Below are 9,871 nucleotides of genomic sequence, written 5' to 3' on the forward strand. Positions count from 1 at the left end.
GTAGTACTACTAGCCAGGAAACGCCCCCGGTGGTCAAGTTCTGCCAAGTACAGGCAGGTTGAACTCCTGTTCTTCCCCCTTGAGTACATTAGTATTCACTGCTACTTTTACTGCTTGGAATTATAAGGGTCTCTACAAACAGGTCTTTATTCATATAATGTAGCTACAAACATGTCTTTATTCATATAATGTAGCTACAAACATGTCTTTATTCATATAATGTAGCTACAAACAGGTCTGTATTCATATAATGTAGCTACAAACAGGTCTTTATTCATATAATGTAGCTACAAACAGGTCTTTATTAATATAATGTAGCTACAAACAGGTCTTTATTAATATAATGTAGCTACAAACAGGTCTATATTCATATAATGTAGCTACAAACAGGTCTATATTCATATAATGTAGCTACAAACAGGTCTTTATTAATATAATGTAGCTACAAACAGGTCTTTATTCATATAATGTAGCTACAAACAGGTATTTATTAATATAATGTAGCTACAAACAGGTCTTTATTCATATAATGTAGCTACAAACAGGTCTTTATTCATATAATGTGGCTACAAACATGTCTTTATTCATATAATGTAGCTACAAACAGGTCTTTATTCATATAATGTAGCTACAAACAGGTCTTTATTCATATAATGTGGCTACAAACAGGTCTTTATTCATATAATGTGGCTACAAACAGGTCTTTATTCATATAATGTAGCTACAAACAGGTCTTTATTCATATAATGTGGCTACAAACAGGTCTTTATTCATATAATGTAGCTACAAACAGGTCTTTATTCATATAATGTAGCTACAAACAGGTCTTTATTCATATAATGTAGCTACAAACATGTCTTTATTCATATAATGTAGCTACAAACAGGTCTTTATTCATATAATGTAGCTACAAACGGGTCTATATTCATATAATGTAGCTACAAACAGGTCTTTATTCATATAATGTAGCTACAAACAGGTCTTTATTCATATAATGTAGCTACAAACAGGTCTATATTCATATAATGTAGCTACAAACAGGTCTTTATTCATATAATGTAGCTACAAACAGGTCTTTATTCATATAATGTAGCTACAAACAGGTATTTATTCATATAATGTGGCTACAAACATGTCTTTATTCATATAATGTAGCTACAAACAGGTCTATATTCATATAATGTAGCTACAAACAGGTCTGTATTCATATAATGTAGCTACAAACAGCTCTTTATTCATATAATGTAGCTACAAACAGGTCTTTATTCATATAATGTAGCTACAAACAGGTCTATATTCATATAATGTAGCTACAAACAGGTCTATATTCATATAATGTAGCTACAAACAGGTCTTTATTCATATAATGTAGCTCTACAAACAGATCTTTATTCATATAATGTAGCTACAAACAGGTCTTTATTCATATAATGTAGCTACAAACAGGTCTTTATTCATATAATGTAGCTACAAACAGGTCTTTATTCATATAATGTGGCTACAAACAGGTCTTTATTCATATAATGTAGCTACAAACAGGTCTTTATTCATATAATGTAGCTACAAACAGGTCTTTATTCATATAATGTAGCTACAAACAGGGTCTTTATTCATATAATGTAGTTACAAACAGGTCTTTATTCATATAATGTAGCTACAAACAGGTCTTTATTCATATAATGTAGCTACAAACAGGTCTGTATTCATATAATGTAGCTACAAACAGGTCTTTATTCATATAATGTAGCTACAAACAGGTCTTTATTCATATAATGTAGCTACAACAGGTCTTTATTCATATAATGTAGCTACAAACCGGTCTTTATTCATATAATGTAGCTACAAACATGTCTTTATTCATATAATGTAGCTACAAACAGGTCTTTATTCATATAATGTGGCTACAAACAGGTCTTTATTCATATAATGTAGCTACAAACAGGTCTTTATTCATATAATGTGGCTACAAACAGGTCTGTATTCATATAATGTAGCTACAAACAGGTCTTTATTCATATAATGTAGCTACAAACAGGTCTTTATTCATATAATGTGGCTACAAACGGGTCTTTATTCATATAATGTAGCTACAAACAGGTCTTTATTCATAATGTAGCTCTACAAACAGGTCTTTATTCATATAATGTAGCTACAAACAGGTCTTTATTCATATAATGTAGCTACAAACAGGTCTTTATTCATATAATGTAGCTACAAACAGGTCTTTATTCATATAATGTAGCTACAAACAGGTCTTTATTCATATAATGTAGCTACAAACAGGTCTTTATTCATATAATGTGGCTACAAACAGGTCTATATTCATATAATGTGGCTACAAACAGGTCTATATTCATATAATGTAGCTACAAACAGGTCTTTATTCATATAATGTGGCTACAAACGGGTCTTTATTCATATAATGTAGCTACAAACAGGTCTTTATTCATATAATGTGGCTACAAACAGGTCTTTATTAATATAATGTAGCTACAAACAGGTCTTTATTCATATAATGTAGCTACAAACAGGTCTTTATTCATATAATGTGGCTACAAACAGGTATTTATTCATATAATGTAGCTACAAACAGGTATTTATTCATATAATGTAGCTACAAACAGGTATTTATTCATATAATGTGACTACAAACATGTCTTTATTCATATAATGTAGCTACAAACAGGTCTATATTCATATAATGTAGCTACAAACAGGTCTGTATTCATATAATGTAGCTACAAACAGGTCTGTATTCATATAATGTAGCTCTACAAACATGTCTTTATTCATATAATGTAGCTACAAACAGGTCTGTATTCATATAATGTAGCTACAAACAGGTCTTTATTCATATAATGTAGCTACAAACAGGTCTTTATTCATATAATGTAGCTACAAACAGGTCTGTATTCATATAATGTAGCTCTACAAACATGTCTTTATTCATATAATGTAGCTACAAACAGGTCTGTATTCATATAATGTAGCTACAAACAGGTCTTTATTCATATAATGTAGCTACAAACAGGTCTTTATTCATATAATGTAGCTACAAACAGGTCTTTATTCATATAATGTAGCTACAAACAGGTCTTTATTCATATAATGTAGCTACAAACAGGTCTTTATTCATATAATGTGGCTACAAACAGGTCTTTATTCATATAATGTGGCTACAAACAGGTCTTTATTCATATAATGTAGCTACAAACATGTCTTTATTCATATAATGTAGCTACAAACAGGTCTTTATTCATATAATGTAGCTACAAACATGTCTTTATTCATATAATGTAGCTACAAACAGGTCTTTATTCATATAATGTAGCTACAAACGGCTCTTTATTCATATAATGTAGCTACAAACAGGTCTTTATTAATATAATGTAGCTACAAACAGGTCTTTATTCATATAATGTAGCTACAAACAGGTCTTTATTCATATAATGTAGCTACAAACATGTCTTTATTCATATAATGTGGCTACAAACATGTCTTTATTCATATAATGTGGCTACAAACAGGTCTATATTCATATAATGTAGCTACAAACAGGTCTATATTCATATAATGTAGCTACAAACAGGTCTATATTCATATAATGTGGCTACAAACAGGTCTATATTCATATAATGTGGCTACAAACAGGTCTTTATTCATATAATGTGGCTACAAACAGGTCTTTATTCATATAATGTGGCTACAAACAGGTCTTTATTCATATAATGTGGCTACAAACAGGTCTATATTCATATAATGTGGCTACAAACAGGTCTATATTCATATAATGTAGCTACAAACAGGTCTATATTCATATAATGTAGCTACAAACAGGTCTTTATTCATATAATGTAGCTACAAACAGGTCTATATTCATATAATGTAGCTACAAACGGGTCTTTATTCATATAATGTAGCTACAAACAGGTCTTTATTCATATAATGTGGCTACAAACAGGTCTATATTCATATAATGTAGCTACAAACATGTCTTTATTCATATAATGTAGCTACAAACATGTCTTTATTCATATAATGTAGCTACAAACATGTCTTTATTCATATAATGTGGCTACAAACAGGTCTTTATTCATATAATGTAGCTACAAACATGTCTTTATTCATATAATGTAGCTACAAACATGTCTTTATTCATATAATGTGGCTACAAACAGGTCTTTATTCATATAATGTAGCTACAAACATGTCTTTATTCATATAATGTAGCTACAAACAGATCTTTATTCATATAATGTAGCTACAAACAGGTCTTTATTCATATAATGTAGCTACAAACAGGTCTGTATTCATATAATGTAGCTACAAACAGGTCTTTATTCATATAATGTAGCTACAAACCGGTCTTTATTCATATAATGTAGCTACAAACAGGTCTGTATTCATATAATGTAGCTACAAACAGGTCTTTATTCATATAATGTAGCTACAAACATGTCTTTATTCATATAATGTAGCTACAAACAGATCTTATGTAGCTCTACAGGTCTTTATAAACAGGTCTTTATTCATATGTAGCTACAAACAGGTCTTTATTCATATAATAATTATTATTATTATTATTATAATAATATAAGTTATGTGCATGTAGCCCCTCCCTACTTCCCATTTAAAGTGGCACGGTGGTGTAGTGGTTAACACTGTTGCCTCACAGCAAGAATGTCCAGGGTTCGTTTCCCGCTTGGGGACCAGGCTTCCACGTTGTCAGGTACCCAGGTGGGGTATCTCCCGGGCCTTTCTGTGTGGAGTTTGCATGTTCTCCCCCTCTGTGCTCGCAAGGGTCCCCCCCTTAGTTAAGAGTCCCTGTTCCTCTGCTCCCATTTTCCAAAATAAAATGACTCTTTTTCAACCTAATGTTTAACCTAAAATATGTTTCTGACAACTTTTTACTAGGGATGCTCGATATTGGCTTTTTTACCGATACTGATATACAGATATTGTCCAACTCTTAATTTCCGATACCGATATCAACCGATACCGATATATGAAGGGTTTCTCCCCCCAAAAAACGGAATAATTTCAGGTTATTAACATTACATATCTCTTGTTGTGTAATTAACACAACATTATGCATACTTTGACAATAAATAAAATAATAATTTGTTCTTACTTGCTTGCCTGGGTAAATAAAGGTTAAATAAATGTTTAAAAAAAAATATATATATATAAGATTTTTTTTTTTTTTTTTTTTTTAACCGATACCGATATTTTCCGATATCACATTTGTATGCCAATATCGGTAGGTCGATAATATCGAACATCCCTACTTTTTACTTTAAGTAAATAGGGTATACATTTAGCAGGATCTTGATTAATATTTGATCTGCAACACCTAGTTTGACAATTTGATCTGAACTTATATATAATAATTATCGTACCCTTTGTAATCCCATGTAATCACACCACTGTTTTTGTCTGACACGTTGGTACTGTAGTGAATGGTACTGAATGTTATCTATAGCACCTTTTACATCTTCACATTAGTTGTGTTCTTTGGGATGTGAAAACTTTAAAAGCTCAATATCTCAAAACTGCTCAACGCGGGTAGAATTTATAGTTCTAATTCCAAGCTCATGACATTTTATTTTTGGTACTGAATACAGTGAGATCGGTCATGTACTGTCAAGTCATTATGACACATGCACTTTGTTGGTATGATTAACAAGGCACAACCCCTAACTTAGCTCATTCTTTGGGGGACAAAATATGCATTAATTACGTTAATTAGCCATTTATTTATTAATTACTGGAGCATGCACAAAATCTTTATGTTTTCATTTGAAAGTAACTAACGATAAATACTAACTACTCTTGGAGTTTACTACTCTTTTACTTATACTTGAGTACATTTTAGACTAGTACTTTTACTCCTACCAAAGTCAAATTGTACTCAGTACTTTCTAATTAAAGGTGCTATAGATAAAATGCAGCCATAAAAAGCACCAGCATGTCATTTAACCAATCAGGTGATTGATTGATTGATTGATTGAAAACTTTATTAACAGATTGCAGAATGGGTACAATACAGTACAGCTCAATACACACACTTGTTAAGGGGATGCAGACCAGAGAAAGACTTTCGTCTTGTTTACATCAGGGTCCCCCATTTTCAATTCATCAGGACATATATGACACACACGACATACAGATAGTCAGTACTGCTACATCTATACATTTATGACATACCAGATTTGCATGGGAAGTAGGGAGGGACTACATTAGACACAACAAGATTAGTTTTGGACCCGCAAAAATACTTTTCTTCCACACCTTTCTAAAGTTGTGGATAAGAAAATATATAAAAAAAATATATATATTACTGTACATAAACATTTTATCTATAGCACCTTTAAGTAATATATTTCAGTACTCTTTCCACCTCTGGGGGGAAACGTGGAAATGGATATGTGGGGCTGTATACGAGAACAGATGTTCTGAGCCTGGGTTTGTACCTCACTCCCCCATATGGAGCTGGCTGGTTGAACAGAAAGGCTATTCAAATATAAATTCCAAAACATTCTAAAAAAAGGGTCATTATGACTCGCGCACCTATGACGGCTGCCGTAGAGTCTGTGATACGGCTGTGATGGAAATCAGTGTTGATTTAATATAAATTACCATGATATACGAGGGAAAAGGCCTGAGATCTATTTCAAGTTCTGCAGACACTCGACACTCGATCCTCTATCTGTAGTCTCGTTGTTAGGAGGGCGAGATCAAACAGCCCCACCACCAGGCTCTGTGACGACACGAACCCTCCCGCTCACAGTCGCGTATCGCTTTTCAACCCAGAGCCGCGGGAACCGGCCCCCCAAAACAGGAGCCGTAGTAGTTACACCCGGCGCCGCTTCAAATCACCGTCGACTGGCTCACGCGTTCATTACCTCATTACAGAGAGGTCTAAGGTAATCTACCCAGAATGCATCAAGAGCGGTAGTGGTTCGGCCACAAGCTGCTCTACTTCTCGGCGTGGCGTGCGAGAGTCTCCCTGAGAGTGGCTGTCTCGTGGTGATGACCCGGAGGATGCGACCCTCTCTTCGCCGCCCCCATGCCATGCTTTTTTTTTTATCTACTTTTTCTCCCATTTTTTCCGTATTTTTCTCCCATCCCAATGTAGTCGTTATGCCAATTCCCTTCCTGGTCGTTGCACGCTTTTGCCCCCTACTGTCGGCCTGGGGAGGGAGAAGACTACCACATGTCTTCCTCCGATACATGTGGAGTCAGCCAGCTGCTTCTTTTCACCTGACAGTGAGGACTCGGGGAGTGTAACGCGTGGGAGGATCACACTATCTCCCCCAGATCCCTTCTCTGCTGAACAGGCGCCCCGACCGACCAGTAGGAGTCGCTGTTTACAACGACCAGGATACACACCCCACCGGCTTCCCACCCGCTAACACTGCCAATTGTGTTAGTAGGGACGACATTACCCCACTTCTTACAGGGAGTCGTCCACATTACCCCACTTCTTAGAGAGAGTCGGTCCACATTACCCCACTTCTTACAGAGAGTCGGTCCACATTACCCCACTTCTTACAGGGAGTCGGTCCTCATTACCCCACTTCTTACAGGGAGTCGGTCCACATTACCCCACTTCTTACAGGGAGTCGTTCCTCATTACCCCACTTCTTGCAGGGAGTCGTTCCTCATTACCCCACTTCTTACAGAGAGTCGGTCCACATTACCCCACTTCTTACAGAGAGTCGGTCCACATTACCCCACTTCTTACAGGGAGTCGGTCCTCATTACCCCACTTCTTACAGAGAGTCGGTCCACATTACCCCACTTCTTACAGGGAGTCGGTCCTCATTACCCCACTTCTTACAGGGAGTCGGTCCTCATTACCCCACTTCTTACAGGGAGTCGGTCCTCATTACCCCACTTCTTACAGGGAGTCGGTCCTCATTACCCCACTTCTTACAGAGAGTCGGTCCACATTACCCCACTTCTTACAGAGAGTCGGTCCTCATTACCCCACTTCTTAGAGAGAGTCGGTCCACATTACCCCACTTCTTACAGAGAGTCGGTCCACATTACCCCACTTCTTACAGAGAGTCGGTCCTCATTACCCCACTTCTTAGAGAGAGCCGGTCCTCGTTACCCCACTTCTTACAGGGAGTTGGTCCACATTACCCCACTTCTTACAGGGAGTCGGGCCACATTACCCCACTTCTTAGAGAGTCGGTCCACATTACCCCACTTCTTACAGGGAGTCGGTCCACATTACCCCACTTCTTAGAGAGTCGGTCCACATTACCCCACTTCTTAGAGAGAGTCGGTCCACATTACCCCACTTCTTACAGGGAGTCGGTCCACATTACCCCACTTCTTACAGAGAGTCGGTCCACATTACCCCACTTCTTACAGGGAGTCGGTCCTCATTACCCCACTTCTTACAGAGAGTCGGTCCACATTACCCCACTTCTTACAGGGAGTCGGTCCTCATTACCCCACTTCTTACAGGGAGTCGGTCCTCATTACCCCACTTCTTACAGGGAGTCGGTCCTCATTACCCCACTTCTTACAGGGAGTCGGTCCTCATTACCCCACTTCTTACAGAGAGTCGGTCCACATTACCCCACTTCTTACAGAGAGTCGGTCCTCATTACCCCACTTCTTAGAGAGAGTCGGTCCACATTACCCCACTTCTTACAGAGAGTCGGTCCACATTACCCCACTTCTTACAGAGAGTCGGTCCTCATTACCCCACTTCTTAGAGAGAGCCGGTCCTCGTTACCCCACTTCTTACAGGGAGTTGGTCCACATTACCCCACTTCTTACAGGGAGTCGGGCCACATTACCCCACTTCTTAGAGAGTCGGTCCACATTACCCCACTTCTTACAGGGAGTCGGTCCACATTACCCCACTTCTTAGAGAGTCGGTCCACATTACCCCACTTCTTAGAGAGCGGCACTGGCTTCCCATCGCCTCACGAATCCGCTCCAAGGTCCTCGACCTGGCATACCGTGCAGCGAAGGGGAAGGGCTCCCTCCTACCTCTATTCAATGGTCTCTACACTACAGTACATACACACCCTCAAGACCCCTACGCTCTGCGTCTTCTGGCCGCCTCAGACCCACTTCTATCTCCTGACCTGGGGGGGGGGGGCATCAAAGAGAAGCAGGCTATTCTCAGTCCTCACTCCACAATGGTGGAAGGAACTTCCCCCCGCCGTCAGACTAAAAACATACTTCTTCAATCAATATCTGAAATGAAGAAGAAGAAAAACGAACCTTCCTACTGCCTTTTACTATTATGCATTTTGCTACTAGGTAATCTACCGTGACTATATTACTACCTAGGGGTGTAACGGTACACAAAAACCACGGTACGGTACGTACCTCGGTTTTGAAGTCGAGGTTCGGTACGGGTTTTCGGTACAGTGGGGGGAAAGTTTGGCTTTCCATGTTCCACTCAGGGGTGTTGTAGTGTGCAGTAACTAATTGTACTTGTAGGGCTGTCAACGGATATTCTATATTGAAATTAATAATCTATAAATAATCTAATAATTGTAAATTATCTTTTTAAATAATAATAATTATATTAGATTGTGAAAAAAACAGCCCCGGTGGGCGGTCGTTAGTGGTTAACATACCGTTGTATTTGTTCGGTACACTACACACTACACAGCCGTTCGGTACGGTACGCGCTGAAACGGTACGGTTCAGTTCGGGTACGGACACGTGTAACTTTACACCCCTACTACCTACTATGCTAATATGTCTACACTACTACAGGCACGTGCACACATAGAGGCCAAGGGGTGCCTGAGCACCTGCCTTTTTGAGCCTCATCAAAAAAGTGCCCTTTTTGGAAAAAAAGATTTTTTTATTTATTTATTTTTTTACAGTT

This window comes from Notolepis coatsorum (assembly GCF_963971535.1).
Source record: "Notolepis coatsorum genome assembly, chromosome: 7".
Lineage (NCBI taxonomy): Eukaryota > Metazoa > Chordata > Actinopteri > Aulopiformes > Paralepididae > Notolepis > Notolepis coatsorum.